Source organism: Silurus aristotelis (genome assembly GCF_946808225.1).
Source record: "Silurus aristotelis genome assembly, chromosome: 11".
Classification (NCBI taxonomy): domain Eukaryota; kingdom Metazoa; phylum Chordata; class Actinopteri; order Siluriformes; family Siluridae; genus Silurus; species Silurus aristotelis.
Window position 1 is genome coordinate 1054893 of NC_139584.1, and position 21109 is coordinate 1076001.

The window sequence follows — 21109 nt, forward strand, 5'->3', positions numbered from 1 at the left end:
GGAAGAGCACAGGGCAGTCTTTATGATTATAGCAGCAGTTCTTATGTTTCTGTAGAATTCTTTGGTGTTTATCCACTGAAGCAATCATGAGTGTTGAATCAGGAAGTGCAAGAAAATTCACTCACATATATGCATTTATCTAACAGTGGTGTTCATTGCTATGGAAAGGCACATCAGTCACCTAGACATAATGTTTAACTTTGCCCAGTGAAAACTCTGACAATCAGGAAAAGCAAATGAGAAGAGTATTTTAAAAAAGCTATTATGTAGAGTAAATGATAGAAAAAATGTGCAGCATATTTCCATAACTGAAAAAGTGACAATCTAAGCCCTGGGGCAATTCACGACTCTGCCAACGTCAGTCTCTCTCAATGCCACCCGGGCTGTCTTATTGAAATGTACATCTCTGTGGGAATTTAATTACATGGCCGTCCTGCATGATTTAAACTGGAATGTGATCATCTCTCTGTTGGTGTTCTACCCTGACACTAAGACAGTCACCAAGGAAGCCTAAGCTCAATATACTCACATAATATGCTGTAGGGGGCGACGTGTCATACACACAATATCCCACGCTAGACACTAGTAAGAGCAGACATCAGCCTGGGATGTGGCCTGTGAGGAAAACATTATATGTAAAATACCACACAGACCCTTTTTAACCCTGCACAGCTGTATTTGAAGATAAAAAAATTAAAATGATAAAAAAAAAAAACCTCTTTGTTTAATTTTAAATCAGAATTGCAATTACCAAGTCGCACTTCAGAGCGTCTTAGAAATGGAATTGTCATGCTAATAATCTTTGATTGGCGCATTACAGGAGCCAAATAAACTGGATTGCATGGGCAGATGTGCCTACTGATGCGTAAACTTGATATTTCATATCAGATTAGTCCTGACCGAGTCACTGGATGGCGATCGTCACGCATGTTGCCATGTGTCATTTTAAAACTACTCATTGATTTAAACAGTCTCAATTGGGTAGCTGATAAGAGCTGCGTATATAACCTGCGGACAGAGCAGGATTCACGGCTTTTAATAACACTTGGCATTCGGCCACGACGAATCCACCCTTCTACGTGCTCTTAAACTCGAAAGATAGTTACAGAAAAGAAAGAATTGGAGATACGTGCGGAGTGATATCAGGTGATGCTTTAGACCTCACCTCATTGAACACTTTCAATCCTTACATGTCTCTGAGAGGCTTTTGGAGAGGATTTCTAAAGAGTGTTACAGCAATTTTCCTCCTCCTCCTCCTCCTCCTCTTCACTCACTTGTAATCTCACTTCTTTTCTTCATGATTTAGTCCATAAGCCATGAAATACAGTGATTTATTTCCTTTTTGTAGATAATAAAATCACAGGCATTTCATACTGACCATCATTTCTGTGTTTAATTGGGAAATAAGGGGGATCATAGAATGGAAGTTTTTCACTGGATATACAAGTAACAAATATTGCAACCCCAATTCCAAAAAAGTTGGGACACTGTGTAAAATGTAAATAAAAACAGAGTTTGCAAATCTCATGAACCAATATTTTAGCAGAGACTCTCAGGAGTAAAAATGGGCGGCTGTGAAAGTCTGAGTCTACAAACTGTGGAACAATTTCAGAATATCAACAAAACAATCGAATATCTCATTATTTACAGAACAAATGATCATTAAATGTTTCAAAGAATCTGGAAAAATCTCTGTGCACAAGGGAAAATCAATGTTGGATGTTTGTGACCTTTGGGCCCTCAGGGGCCACTGCATTTAAAACGTCATGATTTTTTAATGGAAATCACTGCATGGGCTCATTAACACCTGCAGAAATCATTGTTTGTGAATACAGTTTGCATGTTATCCAGAAATGCAGGTTAAATCTCTAACCTGCAAAGAAGAAGGCATGCATGAACATGATCCAGAAACACCACCATCCTCTCTGGGCCAAAACTCATCTAAAATGTAAAAGTGGAAAACTGTTCCGTGGTCAAACGAATCAAATATTTTTTTGGAAACTGTGGACACCACATCCTCAGTACTAAAGAGGATAGGTATCATCTGGCTTGTAACCAGATCTCAGTTTAGAAAGTAGCATCTTTTATGGTATAGTGGTGCATTAGTGCATGTGGAATGGGCAGCTTGCACATTTGTAAAGGCTCCATCGATCCTATATACAGGTTTTAGAGCAACAAATGCTTTCATCCAGAAAATGTCTTCTTCACGGAAGGTCTTGCATATTTGAGCAAGCCAATGCTAAATGTATACTGCATCCATTACAATAGCATGACTTTGCAGTAGAATAGTGCGACTGCTGAACTCATGTGCTGCATCATGAAATAAAAAAAAAACACAACAAAGGAAACCCAGAGCTGTTGAGCAGATACATAGAATGCTGTATGAGACACATATGGGTTGCAACCATCAAATTCAAGATTACCTATTTTTTTCCTTTAAAATGGTAAATATTCTGAGTTTAAGCTTTGATTTGCTTTATTGTGGAGTTTTGACCCTGGACCTCCTGGAGTGTTTAAAGGCTCTGGCATGGAGAAGCTGATGCTGGATCTGTGATGATCACAAATGCTGAGCTCATAAAACTAGGAGCTACTGACCATATAGACTAAATAAGACTGCAGAAAGAACATAACTTATAATCTTACACTCCAGTACTCATGTTAGTTCTCACTCTCCAGTGTTCTGTACTGTTGAAAGATTTATGATCAAACTCTTGATGTCACCCAAATGAGGATGGGTTCCCCTTTTGAGTCTGGTTCCTCTCAAGGTTTCTTCCTCATAACATCTAAGGGAGTTTTTCCTTGCCACAGTCGCCACGGCTGCTCATCAGGGATAAACACACACTATTCACCTTCACTGTTGATTTGTGTAAATCTGCTTTGAGTCAATGTCTGTTGTGAAAACTGCTATACAAATAAACTTGACTTGACTTGACTATTGTGAATAGAATGTAGATTTAGTAGATTTTAGATTTTGTTCAACTCTGGGGTTCCCACGTTTGACCAAGAGCTTGAATTAAAAGTTTGATTTATTTCTATAATAAATAATTTTTCTCCCACAAACATGCATCTATGTGGTTTAACTCTAAATTGCCCCTTGGTGTGAATGAGGGTAAAATCACAGCATGTGCTCTGTCCCTTTTAAATGGTCCACCATCGTGTCCAGTATGTATAGGGAGAGGATCCACCTCCGGATCCACCATGACCAGGATAGTGTGGTATCTTCAGATGAATGAGTGAAAGAGCCAGATGTCTATAGGACCTCCTTTAGAAGGCACTACGTTGAGCTCGACTCTCGACCAGACACATTTCACAACATATGCCAAGAGTTATGGATAAACATCAACACAGAGTCCCAGATCTACTTATTATTCCCTAAAGCTGCATCTCAGATCTAACAGCATCTCTCTGTAATACAGCTGTCAGTTGCAGCACTTCCACAACTTTTGCAGGTATCGACTTGACATTTGCTCCGGTGGATGAGACAGGGATTAAAGCTCCATGTGCTCTGGATGATTTTTGCAGAAAGACAGCATTTACTGTAGGTGTGAGATTGTACCCTTGGTCTTTGAAAAACTGTTGTTCATGCAGCATAATAAACTCGTCCTAACATGGGCTCACATCCTGCACTCGAACGTCGGTTTAGTGGTTTAAGATCACATGAATGTCTCTCTGTGGACCTTTTAACTACAGGACACGAGAGTCATTCAATCTGAGAGTATTATTCCTTCACTGCAGACCAACCTGCCATTTCTGATGAGTCTGAAAAATGTAAAACCACTTAATTCACTTTTTTTGTTTAATCTTTTTCCTTAAAAACAATACAATGCAAAAACAATATCGAATTTCCTTCCCACCTCAAAGTGGGAGAATGAAATGTTTCGTTTTTTGTGCCCATTGTGGCGATAAACAGACAAGCGTACACAACCAATAGGGGGATTCTGAAAGAACAACAACAACAAACAGTAAAATTATTATAAATTGTTCCTATAAAAGCTGTAATAATGTACAACCATTTCTGGTCTCCAACGTGCCATGAAGTAACAGATCTTTTGCTAAACTGTTCTCTAAACTCTTGGTAAAAAGTTTGGTGCTATATCTTTTGTTTGTATTTATTGCTGTAAATATATTTACATATGTAAATTACATGCTTAACTTATAATTATTTATTTATATGCACTTTGCTTTTTTTCAGTGTGCACAACTGCTACTATTTGCATTTTGGGTAGATGCAAAACTGCATTTTGATCATCTGTCCGTCCGGGCTGTTTAGCGATATTTATTCAAATATTGTCATGAGTTAACTCATTAACCTCAACTTAATTGCACATGTTTATCTGTTCTTAAATGTACCTTAAATAAATTTTTTTCATGTTTTTAATACTCTTATTAACATGGACAAATATTGATGCTTTATGCAAATGTATGTTTATTATTCGTGAAACAAAACTCAACATAGAGCATGAAGACTAAATATTGTTGTAAATGTAAAAGCAAACAGAACTTTTGCTGTTTCCACACGGACGGTTTTATTTGCCGGATGTGTGCATTGTGGCAGAATTTGGTGCTCGATTTGAGACTCGGCGCAGCAGTAAAACAAATGTTTAGTGATTTAAAATGTTTTGGGTGGAGTTAATAATTATTTTTTATATCTGAGTAAAGAAAGGATGTTAATAAATGTGTGCTGCTTTAAAGGTTTTGATTTGACCTCTTTTATATTTATTTATATTTTTAATAAAAATGCTCGAAGAGAAATGCGCACTGCATTGATCACTCGTTAATCAAGTTTTGTGACGTTAAAATTAATTTGCGTTATGCCTTAATTTTGACAATATGATTATATATATATATATATATATATATATATATATATATATATATATATATATATATATATATATATATATATATATATATATATATAATTATATATTTATTAAATACACCCCATAGACATCTTCATGGCTTTTTAAACATCTTATAACTTCATGGATCTTTAGGCTGTTCATGTGGAGAACATTGGCATCCAGCAAATGAACTCAGGTGATAAGAAATTCATCCAAAAGTAGGGCATCAGGATGAATCAGGCCAGCCCAGACAGGAGACGAGGACAGGAAGACGGGGTCAGGAGCTTTTTTCCAGTGTTTTTAGTGGGATACAGGTTATGCTCATACTTTTTTGCTATACACATATAAAATGTTTTGCTTTCAGGACAAATATAAATGCAGGACTGAACAGATGCTGTTGTGTTACAGCCCATTTAGACAGATACATTGTGTGGATACTGAATCCAATTCCATATCCCGTTAATCAGTTTTGATTCGCTTTCCTGTCGTCTGCAGACGTTTATTACTCCTTTTCTTCATTTTTATGTTTGAATGTCTTTCAAAAACATTACACTCTATAATTTAAATTTCCCATGCCAATGCACCTTCACAATACTGAAGGTTATGATCTGAGCAAATACAATGAACACACCAGAGGAATAACACGCTACAGCGCCCAGGTCTCGCTCTGATGATTGATTTGGTTGTGTACCGAGTGTCTGCAGCACTGTTGCCATGGCTGAGGTGGGAAAACACAGTGCTGGATTTGTGGCTCAGATGGATCCTTGTGCATATAAAAAATATCATAATCATTTTCAGAATATGTTGCAAAATTTGCATTTTTTTTACAGACATGACTTGCAGTGCTGGATTCATCAACGCTGCTTTTTTTTTTTCCCTCCTCGGATAAATTAAGATGTTGCACAGGGCCGTCAGTAAACAAAATCTCCCTCCCTCCCTCAGGCAGCATCACTTTCCAGATGAGTTCCTGACATTTGCCTGACATTTGGGTCCCTTCTGCTGGCCGAGTCTGAAATCCGTGACCCAGTAAAACCCAGCTGTGACTCTTCCAGGGAAAGAGAGAGACAGGCAGATGTCAACAAGGTAGACATTCAAAAAGTCAATTACAGCAAATTGATCCGAAGGCCAATGTGGTTTAAACTATATAAATATTCCTGGACAAAAAAATGTTCTCCACATATGGAGTGAAGAAGGCATTCAGAGGGAGATGATAACGTGGCAGGTTTGTTTAAATATTAAGGAGATGTGACTGAATTGCTTTATTGGTTCGTACTTAGTAAAAAGTAAAAAAAAATCGATTCCAATAAAACAATGTTTTTTGTCTTTTTAGAATCAGAGCACAAAGTTTTCTGCAGATAAAAACTTTGACAACTACATAATTTGGTTGAAAATATTGACCTCGTTATGTAGAAAAATAATTAGATAACAGCAACTGAATTTGAAGTGCTTTACTTTGTTTTCAGCATTTTAATTACATTAAAATAAAAAAATTAATTAATTAATAAAAATGTAAAAAAACGGACGTCACGTTAAACCTCTCTGTGTCAGACTGTGGTGAAGGAAAAATGGCATGAGGAAGAAACCTTGAGAGGAACCAGACTTATGAAAGTACTGACCGATCTGGACAGTGAATACTCTGACTGGGGGAAATAAGAAACTTTTATTCGTCCCACAGTGGGGAAATTTGTAAAGGAGGTTACAGTAGTGGTTAGAGGAGGTACAGAGGTGGTGGTGTGGTCTACAGAGGAGATGACGGCGAGTAAGAACACTGACCGAGCACCGAGCTCCTCCTCACACATGAGTTTCTCGCTGGAAACAACGTGATCTCACTTCCGCACCCACTCTACTCGCAGGATTCGGCCCCTGCAGACTTCGCCCTCTTCCCGAAGATGAAGCTCCAGCTCAGAGGTCGCCGTTTTGAAACCGTTGCAGAGATCCAGTGCAAATAGCAGAAGGTGCTTGACACGCTTTGACTAGAACACTTCCAGAACACGTTCCAGAGGAGCGCTGGGATCACTGTATCGCTGTGCAAGAGAATTATTTTAAAGGTGATAAAGTGTGGAAACATAGATAAATAAAGTACTTTATGAGACTGTAGAAAGAACGTTACTCATAATCACACACTCCGGTGCTCATGTTAGTTCTCACTCTCCAGTGTTCTGGATTGTGTTAAGATTTATAATCACACTCTCGATATCACTCAGATGAGGATGAGTTCCCCTTTAGATTCTTGCTCCTCTCAAGGTTTTCTCCTCATAACATCTCAGGGAGATTTTCCTTTGCCACAGTCTCCCCAGGCTTCATGATCAGGGATAAATACACATCATTCTACTTTAATTCCTAAATTCTGTAAAGCCGCTTAAAGACAATGTCCATTGTAAAAAACTGTATAGTAATAAACTTGAACTTGAACTTTCTTGGAAGCTCGTTTTCAAACCTTTTGATACCACCTCATAAGTTCATCCCTAATCAGTGAGCTAGGGGTGATGGTGGTGAGGGAAAATGTCTCTGAGATGGAATGAGAAAGAAACCTTGAGGGAAACCATACTCATCTGCTCCACACATTACAGTTCCAAGATTGTTGATCTTATTGCCAGTTTACTAATGAAGACTGATGTCATTACCACTGAATTGTTGAGGGTTAAGGATCCTGTTATAAGACCAAAGTAATGGCATCTTGGCACCTTCTGATCAAAGTCCAAAATTGTAACTACTGAATGATATTTTCTGTATGCATAGAATTCCTTCATTAAATCTGCTCACATTATGTTTAGACTGCATGCATCAAGTTCTCCTTATTAACAGCTGTACCTTTCTGTTGCAATGTTCACATGCAGCTCCTATAAAAAAAATCTAACGAGCAGCAGATCAATTGAAGGTTAAGGTGGGGATGCTGGCTGCATGGAGAAACCACTGGTGTGATATTTATACCAACGGTTTATGATGTAACTGTGAGGTGTACGATTGATCGGCAGTTTAAAGCTCTAGCTGTTCTTTTGATGCAGGCTATATTGTGTAGGACGCAGAATCGATCCAAACCTTTGCTATCAGCGACTTTTCTCTGCTATGATATTCCACTTAGCATGATTAGTAATATTCTTTACTTCAACACCAAAGAAAACAGGTCAATATAGAAAGTAACGACCCATAAAGTAATCAAAATGGTCACATTTTTCATCCAAAGGTGACTTTTTGTCAGTCCAGGTGTCCACATGGTAAATGGTCAAGATTCAGCCTGTGAGCTGGGCTGCTCGAGACTACGTGAGAGCATACAGTAGGAAAGATGTGATGATATGCATCAGTGATCCACAGCTGCTCCACTCCACTTCACCCCTCCTCTCATCTCTATAGATTTATAACTCTGATTAGCAACCAGTGATCCAGAACATCAGGACAACTTAGATACAGTTCACTAGGAGTCAGATTCTTTTACATATGGTTTACAGATGAGAGGGTCTCTCTCTGATGCCAAAACCAATTTCTCAAAAGTAAGTCATGGGATGATACAAATTCTTTAAAAGGGAAATTAATGAGGGAAGCTGAGATGAACAGAGAAGTTGCCTTTTGAAAAGAAAATCCCCTCAGAACTGGTTTACAGAACTGGTACTTTGATACCTGATTTCTCCAGCAATATCTGGCTTCCCCAAACTGTTGACCAAAAATTGGAGATAAACAGTTGTACAGGATGTCTTTAGATTTAGCATTAGATTTTCCCTTCACTTGAACTACGACACCGAAACCTGTTCCAGCATGACAATGCAGCTATATTATAGGTCATTTATTGACATTTTATTTGTTTTTCTTTTAATTCATTATATTGCACATTCTATTTTATTCCTATATTTTATTTTTATTCTACTATTTTATTAGTAGCTTGACAATAAAATCATTCTAGTTAAGCAACGCATAGCATGAGAAGATTTTACAATAGTATAAAAAAACAAGCTGGTGGTAAATAATTCTACAATACCTAACCACTTCTCCCTCCGTTTAAGACCATGTTACATGTAAACTGGTAAAAAGTGACTCTAAATTGTGTCCCATACAGGGTGTAGTTCCACATTGTGCTTGGTGTTGCTTTGAATCAATCACTCAACCCTCAGCCAACCAAGAGCAGTTATAGATGATGATGAGAAGCTGAAAAATGCTTCAATTTTCTATATATTTTTTTTTTCTATAATCATCACATTTACATTGCAAAGTTCAAACAGATATTAAGCCTTCAGGACAATAAAAAATCTAATTATCTATGACTTCAAAGGGGACGGTTTGTAGAACCCTGTTGAGTTCCTTTGGGATGAATGTGAACGCTGACTGCACCCCAGTTCTCCTCATCTCCCCTACATCAGTACCTGACTTTACTAACACTCTTGTGGCTGAATGATTCTCCAAGCACACTCACACCCAGTCATTAGGGAGGCACAAGCCAGTGCACTCTTTGTGCTGGCCATGTGACAAATCAAATATCTGGATCACAAACCAGAACTTCCTACTGGATCAGTCAGGTTACCAATGACCAGGAACATTGGAGGGGTTTAAACTGTTCTATCATGGTGTGGATGGAGAGAGAAATGGTGTAGTGGTGATTCTGAAGGAAGAGTACAGTAAGAGTGTAGTGGAGGTGAAGAGAGTTTCTAATAGAGTGATGAACGTGAAGCTGGAAGTTGAAGGCGTGATGATAAATGTCATCAGTGCATATGCTCCACAAGTGGGTTTGTGAGATAGAGGAAAAAAGGACTGAAAGAATAAGATGGTGGAAACTGAAGGAGGAAGAGTGTAGTGTGAGATTCATGGAGGAGGTCAGACAGGAGCTCGGTGGTGGTGAAGAGGTGCTGGATGATTGGGAAACTACTGCAGAAGTGATGCGGGAGACAGTTAGGAAGGTACTTGGTGTAACATCTGGAACTAGAAAGGAAGACAAAGAGACGTGGTGGTGGAATGAGGAAGTGCAGGAGAGCAGAAGGAGAAAGAGGTTGGAGAAACAGAACTGGGATCGACAGAGTGATGAGAAAAGTAGGCAGGAGTACAAGGAGATGCAGCAGCAGGTAAAGAGGGATGTCACAAAAGCCAAGGAAAAGGCATATGAGGAGCTGTAGGAGAAGTTGGACACTAAGGAAGGAGAAAAGGATTTGTAGTGATTGGCCAAGCAGAGGAACCGAGCTGGGAAGGATGTACTGCAAGTTAAAGCAATAAAGGATGGAGATGGAAATGTGTTGACTAGTGAGGAGAGTGTGTTGAGAAGATGGAGGGAGTATTTTGAGCAGCTGATGAATGTGGAAAATGAGAGAGAGAGAAGGTTGGATGGTGTCGAGATGTGAAGCAGGAAGTGGATAGGATTAGTAAGGAGGAAGTGAGAGCAGCGATTAAGAGGATGAAGAGCGGAAAGTCAGTAGGACCAAATGACATACCGGTAGAAGCGTGGAGATGTTTAGGAGAGATGCAGTGGAGTTTTTAACCAGATTGTTTAACAAGATTTAACAATATTCTGGAAGGTGAGAAGATGCCTGAGGAATGAAGGAGTGTGCTGGTACTGATTTTTAAGAATAACAGAAAAGAACATATATATATAACATACATAACAGCAAACTTTTATTCATATAGTGAATGTAGTTTATTCCACAGTGGAGAAAAACACAGAAGGAAAAACAGCAATTACAAATGATTTCTATCGATCAGATCCTGGCTTTCTGGCTTTGAACTGTGAAGCGCTGTTTGAGAATTCAATTTCTTCTGTTTGTTGTGTAGGTCCATTTAATTTACCCAGTTTTATGTCGGTTTCTAAAGAAACCCTTGGAGCTGATGGGTTTCATAATGCAGTATGGAGGTTTATATTGAATCTAATGATGCTTGGGGTGACTAGAGTGGCTGGACATTCAAGAACATCAGTTTGTCCCTTTATTCCTCATGGCCCATTAGATTGAAGAACAGCATATGCTTGCGATGGACTTTACAGCCGTAAATGAATGCCTATCGGGCTAATGTATGCTCCGCGATGTCGTCTACTTTATAATGCTGAGAAAATTGAAGGACATTCAGGTAGCGATTCACAGAGGGAAACTTTCTACCTACAAACATTTGTTTACAGCATCTCATGTTCAGAAAGGTTTCTCAGACTGTTATCAGTAGTGATGCAGTGTGTGTTTGACACAGCTTTGCTTTTTCATGTCTAATGCTTCCTCTTTCATTTTTTACAGGCTTACACACAAAGGCCTGAAAGGGACTGTCCATATTTAAAGAATTTGAAGAAAATATAATGATGATTATGATTTTTTTTTTTTATATCTTTCCATATACATATAAACTTACACACACACACACACACACACACACACACACACACACACACACACTGACAGATTAATTTTTTGCTCTTACCCAATTTGCTATCTCAAAGATAATGAAAAAGACCCTGTTCAAAAAGCTTACTTTGAGAAATTATTATCAAAAGAAGAGCACAGTTTTCATCTCGTTTTTTTGTGGCTGCTGGGAGACGGCGCTGAAACAGGACTGGCAATGGAAAAGGAAAGTAATCGTGCCACAAGGAACGATCCAAATTGGCATTCTGGTACAAAGACAACCTCACACCCTGGAGGGGACAAACAACATTAAACACCGTGGCAATGCATTCAGACAAACACATCTTGAGAGGTATCCTGAGGCAACCCCATCCGGCTCAGGTTCAGAAGGTGGGGTTAGAAGGTAAAAAAAATGCACAATGAAGAAAACTTTCTCATCAATATATTCACCAGGTTTTTGTACTTTATCACTAAATAAGCAACACAGTGGTTTTTAAGATGTTTGACATTTACAGAATTCGGCAGGCGGCCTTATCCAGAGCAACTTACAATGATGTCATTCATACAACCGAGAAGGTGAGGGTTAAGGGCCTTGCTCAAGGGCCCAGCAGCAGCAGCAGCAGCTTAGGGTAGGTGGTGGTGGGATTTGAGTTTACAACCTTCTGATTGGAAGTACAATCTCTTAACCACTGAGCTACCACTCAACTCCATCTAATCAACTCTAGCTTTTCATATGATACTCCAGCTTTTTAAAATAAGCACAAATCTCCACAAGTGCACTTCAAAATCTAGTGGAACATCTTTTTAGAAGAGTGAAGGGAATTTAAATAACAAATTGGGACTAAATTTGATGCACAAAAAGCACTTACGACCAGGTGTCCACAAACTTTTGGCAATATAGTTAAGGTTAAGGTTCAGGTTTGACTCAGTTATGAGTTGAACATTAACAATGCCATTGTACAGTGAAGAGAAAATAAAAAAACGATCAAGTTTAACATGCAGAAAAAGCATACTGAACCATTCGAGAAAGATTTTTATAATTGTATCCAGGCTGATAAAGTATTTATTTTTTATTTGTATAGCACTTGGACATTGTCTCGGAGCAGCTTTACAGATAAAGTACATTTTATAGTCTTTAAACACTACAGAACACTGGAGAGTGAGAACTAACATGAGCACTGGAGTGTGTGATTATGACTGATGATCTTTCTACAGTCTTATACAGTCATTATGGTTATAAAACCAGGAGCTACTGAGCAACTCATAAAATAACTCAACATCTGAGATCATCACAGATCCAGCACCAGCTTCTCCATGCCAGAGCCTTCAAACACATTAAGATGTCCAGTGTCCAAACTCCATCCTGTAGATGGTTCAGGATTATATGGACTATATGGCCAGGAGTTTGTTGTAACTTGTTGACCATCACATTATATAAACTTATATATTTACCTAAACTGTGGCCACAAAGTTGAAAAATCACACAATAGTATTGAACGACTTGTACCCCAGTGTCTGGTATCAGTACCCGATCCCCACAGCTACACTCCAAAATCACGTGGAAAAGCCCTTCCAGAAAAGGTTCAGTAAAGAGGGATTAAATCTAGAATATTACTCAAATAGTTGGGTATCTTATACGTTAAGGCACTGGATTTGGCTCAAAATTTTGTGAGTTTAAATCCCAGCCACACCAAGCTGCTACTGCTGGGCCCCTAAGCAAAGCCCCTAAACCCAATACCTGCACAGCTGTATGAATGAGATAAATGTAACTTCTCCCTTCTCCATCCTAACCATGTTCTACAGAGGGACCAGGGCATTACTGCCTGGTTTGTGAACTGCACCGTCTCAGATCGCAAGACCCTACAGAAGATATCAATGACGGCTGAGAAGATCAGTGGAATCTTTCTCCCCTCTATCATGGACATTTCTGTTTTGCACTTCTCCATTGTTGCTATTGCTGTTTTTGTTCAACATTGTGTTCATCTTGACAAAAACACTATTGTTTATATTTCCCTTTCGCACATTGTTCTTTGTAACATATTATACAGTAAGTTTACTGGTGTAACTACTTTTGTGTTTTGTGTATTTGTCCTACACTGTCGTGCTGTCTCTTTGCACTCGGTTGCACATGATGCACTTTATGTGGTGAGGACACTTACTTTAGCTCTTAACTCTGTGTTCTGTTATGTAGCTCTGTGTTGTTTTATGTAGCACCAGGATTCTGGAGAAACATTGTCTCATTTCACTGTGTACTGAGTCAGATATATATGGTTAACAATAAAAGCTTCTTGACTTGACTAATGTTACTCTCAGCACACTGATCTGTATGTTGGTGATCAGTAAATACACCAAGCACCAATCAAAACAAGTTTAAAACTGATTGGTGACTCGCTGCGTGTTTGACCAGTTATGTTTTTAACTATGTGCTTCTTTTTCAACATCCAATTCCATACTCTGTCTCCATTTGCTGTTATAGTAATCTCCAATCTTCTAGGAAGACGTTCCACTAGATGTGGTGGAGATTCATTCAGCTACAAGTGAACACATTCTTGCTGGAACAGGTTTGGGTTTCCTAGTTCAAGTGAAGGAAAAATGTCATGCTCCTCCATACCAACTATGACCAACAATTTGGACTCCTGCAGCAGATCATGTGCTATCTCAGGCTGCTTGTTTTTCTTCACTCGGTCATGGAGATATCTTAAAAGTCAGCTCTGTTCTAAAGCTTAATCCATGTGTATTTATTTTATACGCCTGCCTGAAGCAGTATGGTTTGACAGATAAATCCCACGAGACCCTGCAGCAGACAGGCTCATATGAAGCCCAGAGATCGGCCGTAACGAGATCCTGCGTGCCACTGTCCGGCTCACAGATTGATGTTGCATCGCTATTGATTCCGTATCTTCAAGTATTACTTACGATGAGTAAATATGTACATAAATATGACAGCACGATGACAAGAGAATGGATGGCTGTGTCAAAATGAAATAGCACTGTGGTCTCCTGGGCCTTTAATAGAGCTGCCTGTTGGTTACTGATGCATGATAAATTGACAATCAGGTGCCCTGTTGCATTAAAATGTGCTCATATTGGGATAAAACCAGGCAATGTGCCAGAGTATCGATAAGACCAGATGAGAAGGCGTCATCTTTGCAGGTGGTCTGGCTCACCGTGTGATTGGATCTTGGTGAGACTCCGCCAGGTGTGAATACATTCCCTACAGATGGAGTTCATATTGAGGTCTTTAGAATGTATTAAATACGCTGTAGCCTGAGCAGATGAAGCTGAACATGCAGTATGGATGTTTGTGTTTGAGGTATGGTGTTTATTTATCTTCTGCAAATAAAAGCCCAAACTGTCCCCCTGAGAGATTACTAGAGATTACACTTTACTCAGCTAAGGACCAGTAGGAGCTAGCTGGAGAACTTCATCATCTCTGTTCATCCTTCACCTGATGCAAATTATCACCATTCAATGATATTTTGTAATCCAGCTGGTTCACAGCCTGCAGGTTCATCAGGTTTACACCTGAAATGAGTTCTGATCATGTCACAAACAGAGGCAACATTTGAGCATTTATTATTTTAAATAAGAAATAGATTCAATTTATGTCTGAACGGGACCCGAATGGTAAATTATAAATCCTGTGGACACACTATGCTGCTTCTTCAGAGCTGTTCCAGTGTTTTATTAATTTAACGGAGATGTCCTTTTTATAATTGCATCAGTGTGAGTGCTCATTTCCTGCAAAGTGATTTGCAAATGCTAAAAAACCCCACTGAAATCCTCCTTCCTTTATTACTTGGTATAGTGTATAAATTGGTACTTGTAGCAGATAGCGAGGAAACAAACTCTAAGGGTGGAGCTAAACTAGTGTTTAAAAGAAAATAAATACAATTATTTGGATGGGGATATTTCTATCTTCTGATTTTTACAATTCGACACCTAGAATCGGTTTAATTGATTCAATTTTACCACCAAACTCTCAGTGATGTCCTTGTGAGAAGATTCCAGGCTTTACCAAGACATCAGTTGTCCTTCTATAAATGGTTTGTTTGGTAAGTGGTAGCTCAGGTCATAGATTAGTGGTTAAATGATTGGACTTTTTATCCAAAGGTTGTAAATTCAAATCTCAGCCACACCAAGCAGCCACTTGTGGGCCCCTGAACATGGCCCTTAACCCCATAGCTGCTTGTTTGTATGAATGAGATGAATGTTAGTTGCTCTGGATAAGTGCGTCTGCCAAATGCCATAAATCGGACTTCTGCTCAGAATGTCTTGAATTTAGTTCCAAGGATCACCATGTAGCCACCATGTAGACATTGCTGGGCCCTTGACCAAGGGCCCTGTTAATTTTAAAGGGCATCTCATTGATTTCCTTTATTATTGCATCAGTTTAAGTGCTCATTTCCTGCAACGTAATTTTAGGTGGTGGTTTAGTGGTTAAGCCATTGGACTTTGTATCTAAAGGTTGCGAGTTCAAATCCCAGCCATACCATACCAATCTGGCACTTCTGGGCCCCTGAACAAAGCCCTTAACTCTATAACTGCTCGTATGTATGAATAAGATAAATGTAAGTCGCTCTGGATAAAGGCATCTGCCAAATAATGAAAATTGAAAAATGTGGGACTTCTGTTCGGAAGGTCCTAAGTTCAAGTCCCAGCACCACCATGCCACTATTGCTGGGATTTTGATCAAGGCCCTTAACTTTAAATTGCTCAGTTGTTTAAATGAGATGATGAGAAGTCACTTACCTTGTCAGGTATATCCTGGGAGTAAACAGCACTTTATTGTAAGGAATGAGTGATATTTACATCAAAGTGCTCATGCTCAGTTTTAAATGCTGCTGAGAGATCATCCTACTCGATCACAACTCTCTGGTTTCTAAACATAAAGAATTTAGACACCAAAATAAAGAGAAAGCTTGAGATAGAAAGAGAAAAAGTCAGAAAGATACTTTTTCCCGTTATTTCTAGGAACAGTACATGAGATGATGAATGGCTGAAGACTCTCCTTGAGTTTCTCAGTAATTGGAAGCGAGGGATGTTGTGCTCTGCATATTTGCCAGAAGCATAACAGACTTTATTAGGAACCATAAAACACCATTAAAATTCACAACCAAGGGAGCTCTGCCTAGCCCTCCAGACTGATAAATTACTAACCTACTGTTCACTCAAAGTGGCCGTTTTCTTTTCCTGCGCTCACTCGACTCTTCTGCGTACAATCCATATGTCCATCATGACATTTATTTTAAAATAAAATGCTCTCTGGTGTTTTTTTGTTTAGTTTTTTTTTTCCCAGGCCACTAACTTAACAAGAAGCTCAGAGATATAAGAGGCAAACATGTTCCTCGCTCCTTGGACACCAGAAACGTAGAAATCAACATGATGGATGCTCAAACAACAGAAACCCGATGAGATCTCAACCCCATACACACACACACACACACACACACACACACACACAAACACACACACACACACACACACACACCCAACCTTTATTCCCTATCTAGCGCCCAGGATTCATTTGATGTGTCACTGAATGTGAGAGCGTTCATCAAAACAATACACCTGATCCAAATCTCAGAAAGACAAAGAGGAAGGGGTGGTGATGAAGGTGCAGCTGGAGAGTCTCCTACACGTTAAAATACCAGACAGAAAGATCGAGATGTTTCGAAAGACGTCTTGTTTTCATCCACATGAGAAAGAGGTCAAGGAGTCTACATCATGAGGTGCTGTCCCCTCAGTGACCCACCAATCGTCCCTTTTGTTCTGTGGACATTCTGTCTACATTTGCGTGTGGTTCAATTTATGAGATACACTCGACATCTGCAAATAAAAACAACACAAAACAAGTCTGAAGTTAGTCATTAAAAGCTTTTTTTGTTCCTGGATGGTGGAGCAACCAACATCCCGAATAGGATCATGGTCTACTCTGACACTCCATATCAGCAGCTTGTTCTGCACGAGTTGAAGCAATGTGCTTCTGCTTCTTTTGGTCTTAATGCAAGTCTCCAGCAAATCCGAGATTTATCAGTTTTACACTTCGTTTGCTGGAGATCTCAGGAAGAAGGACACTGAAAGTCCTGCTGGAGGTGTTTTACCGTTCATGTCCAAAGAGTCAGGCTCCTGTAATGGTGGACATGGTGGAGGAGGTGATGGTGTGCTGGAGCTTGGAAAGGGCAACGAGGATGAATAAAATGGTGCTGGTCTGATGAATGTCTTCTTCTGGTCCACGATGTTCACGTGAATGTCAGCAGACCTGCGTGCAGAGAAAAAGAGAACGTGAGCGCAGCAGGAAAAAACGCTGCGTGTTATGATCAAAGGAGACAGAGAGAAATGGGCAGAATGCTGTCGTCTCCTTTTTTTCTTTCCTCGCCTTGCATTTGCATTTTCATTGATCTTCTCGCTTATTTTGTTTTCATGCGGCTCGCAATAAAATTCCATCACGCCTCGTGTGTCATATTTTTTTTTTAGCAAGGAGGGAGGCGAGAAAGCAAGTGCATTCTGAAAGGAAAGGAATTTTCTGTAAGAAAAGAATTCAGAAAATGTTTTATTAAAAGATAGAGCGACGGATACAAACGTGATGCCACAATTTTTGCATGACTTGCTTCCTTTGATTTTATTATCTGTGTGCGATGATTTTCTTGAGAGTTTGCTCTCACCCAATGAGCCGGCCGGTCTCCAGCATAAATCCCTGCAGCTTCTCATTATCCCACTTCCCACATCAGCTGGAGAATCTATAACTCACTACGCTACAGTCTAAGGAATGAAACTAACAGTCTCCCGAACACGTTTTGCCACTTAAATAAATAATTCAGCATGGGAATTTGTAAAATTCACTGACCAAATGAATCTTTAATAGGCATAAATATAATTTCGCAGATCAGAGCTGAATTTCAGAAGGTTCAATCCTCCTTTTTACAAATAAATATTTATGAATTTGCCACTTCCCTGTTTCTTCCTGTGTGCCTCTAATTGCCTGTGATTCATGTGGTTTTATTCTTTATTCTCAGTCAAATTGGTCTTCTGATGATGAGGCCCCAACAAACTGAAAATTCAGAAAGCGCTGTTATCGGTTTCATCATAACTCCATATATAGTTTTTTTCTTCCCCACACGTCATTTTTAAATAATACATGAAATCTTTCAAACAGAGTAAAATGCTAACGGCATGTACACCATGTACTTGTGGCTTCACTGCAAAACTTACGATCTTATTTCTAGCCCCGAAAACCATAATAACCCTATTTTAGGAATAAATACAATGCAAGAGCAGATTATGTAAAATGTATTATGATTATTTATCTTTTTTCTTACTGACTTAATAAAGCTTCACGATTGTTACTTTACCTGCAAATTGAGCTTCATCACCACCAGAGATGATTTAGGGCCTGTTGTATCTGACTTTATCTTTGAAGACTTCATTTTAACTGTAATAACTGGTTTTAACGTTGACTATGCTCAATAATCACATTTAGGATGCATATATGTTCATTAGTATTATTTATTCCAAATGATTATTTTATGTCACATTAATAACAACATAATAACACATTATAAGAGTCTGCAGTATGTAGTAACCACACTCTTTCTAAACATTATCCAGTGCACTCTCCAGTGTTCTGTAGTGTTTAAAGACTATAATCACACTCCTGATGTCACCCAAATGAGGATGAGGTTCTGCTTTTGAGTCTGGTTCCTCTCAAGGTTTCTTCCTCACAACATCTAAGGGAGTTTTTCCTTCTCACAGTCACCATGGTGCTCATCAGGGATAAATCAAGTCAAGTCAAGTCAAGTCAAGTTTATTTGTATAGCGCTTTTCACAACAGACATTGTCTCAAAGCAGCTTTACAGAAATCAACAGTGAAGGTGAATGGTGTGTTTATCCCTGATGAGCAGCCGTGGAGACTGTGGCAAGGAAAAACTCCCTTAGATGTTATGAGGAAGAAACCTTGAGAGGAACCAGACTCAAAAGGGGAACCCATCCTCATATGGGTGACATCAAGAGTGTGATCATAAATCTTTCAACAGTACAGAACACTGGAGAGTGAGAACTAACATGAGTACTGGAGTGTAAGATTATAAGTGATGTTCTTTCTGCAGTCTTATACAGTCTATATGGTCAGTAGCTGCACATCATTCACCTTCACTGTTAAATTCTGTAAAGCTGCTTTGAGACGATGTCTGTTGTGAAAAGCGCAATAGAAATAAACTTGACTTGTTATTTTTTGGAACTTCTGTACTTTTGGCTTTTTACCAAATTGTTCTGTAGTTTGATTTCAGTTTCTGTAGTTTGAGTTCAGTATCGACAAAATGCACTCAATGTTTATGTTGCAATAATTATAAGTGTTTCTAAAAGCAGCGAGTAAGGATTTTGTTTTGTTTTTGCATCATAACTGCTGTGTTACAAAAAATTCTTCATTCTCATGAATAATCGTCGACACTGTGCACGTATGCGTGATCTTGATATTACAGTATTTTATTTTTCAGTTAAAATGCTTTAAATCACAATATATAATGGTGATGATTCTCATATATATATATATATATATAATGAAGATAAATTCTCCTGTTGTTCGGTTGAAAAACTTTTCACACAAATGAATGAAAGAAAACTGTTAAAAATGAATAATAAACTCGTTTTAAGTTAATTAGACTAAATTGACTGATTGGAATAAGTGTTTTAATGCATATTTTAAGTCATTTTGTTCTTTTCAGAAGCATAAATATGTTTCCTATTTTAAAAGAAATCTTACCAGGTGTAATTATTTTACCGCACTGGCAGATCATTTGACTGGTTTCAAGTCTAAACATCTTAAATCATGCACTTATTTCTTATATTTAGACGTTTAGTTCTTGCTGTGTAGTGAAGAGAAATTTAATTCCACCGCATCCAAATACATTCTATACGATTGTGTGCCTCCAACTGGAAAGATCCCCCACAGTATTTGTGTGTGTAGCAGAGAACATCTGAGAACCTGATCATACCTAATACCTGTTCTGACTTGTTCTTTCAGATGTTTCTTTTAGCAAAAAAAGTGAAACATCTTTGATTTGATGGGTCCGATCAGACGGTCCTCGTTAACCGTCCTGAGAAAAGCATTAATGCAAATAATAGCAATTACTGTCAAATAAGACAGAGCCCAAATAGCTGCACTTTACCTTGATTGACAGATACTAATTGCTCTAAGACTCATTATAAACCCACGTTGTGTCCCCAAGTCTCCTCTATTTCTCCTCACACTGTTTTCCATCCGGGAAGAACTCCCAGAGGGAGTGTCGTGAAGCACGCAGTGACAAACAACAGCTGGAGTGTAAATATATCTTATTAAATACAGCCGTGCCTCGCGTTGCTCCGCTGCGGTTGATACTAAAGGGGGGTTTGCCTGTGAAAGAGAGCAGTGTGACTGCCGAGACTGAGACGATACTCAGAGAGCAGCCGAGAGCTTTGAGGCTGCTGGTCACGTCCTGAACGGTCATCTCCTCCTTCATCTGTGGATTGCTATTGTAGCTGTTGCCCACGCGTGCCCTCTAATCCCACTCGAGCCCTGCTGCTGAGCCTGTAGCTCCTTCCTAAGACAGCTTAATCAGGCATGCCTGAGCAATATCGCCTCAGATAAATGATAAGAATTCAACTTTATTTCTGCTCCGCTTTTAGCTGGATTCCAGCGTGAGCTTGCAGCTGGCAGAGGAGAGCAGTGTGATCGGCAACAAAACCGTCGAAAAACTGACTAATAATTTTCCTTTTAAAGAAGAAAATCTGCAGGTTTCAGAAACAAAGACCGAAGGAATTCTGTTGATTAATAATTCAGTTAAAAATGAGAATATGGCATTGACAATGATTATTTATTTCATATAATCGTCCTCTATATTGTCTCATTCCGTTTAACTCACTATCATTGTCGGGAAACTCTCCATCGCTTAAAGACCAGATTCTACTTACTGTTCACAATATAGTCGTGTATGC

At 38.9% G+C, this 21109-nt stretch overlaps 2 protein-coding genes across 4 annotated transcripts in view; both read right to left on the bottom strand.

Moving 5' to 3' along the window:
* Positions 1–21109, bottom strand: part of LOC310733618 (N-acetyllactosaminide beta-1,3-N-acetylglucosaminyltransferase 3-like) — a 387738-nt gene that overhangs the window by 315272 nt on the left and 51357 nt on the right. The gene's annotated exons all lie outside the window — the stretch shown is intronic.
* tafa5l (TAFA chemokine like family member 5, like) overlaps positions 16183–21109 on the bottom strand; it is an 84452-nt gene continuing 79525 nt past the window's right edge. For all 3 annotated transcript variants that reach the window (XM_083555102.1, XM_083555101.1, XM_083555103.1), the window contains exon 6: positions 16183–17402. The gene's annotated coding sequence lies outside the window, so the exon portion shown is untranslated. The remainder of the gene's footprint in view (positions 17403–21109) is intronic.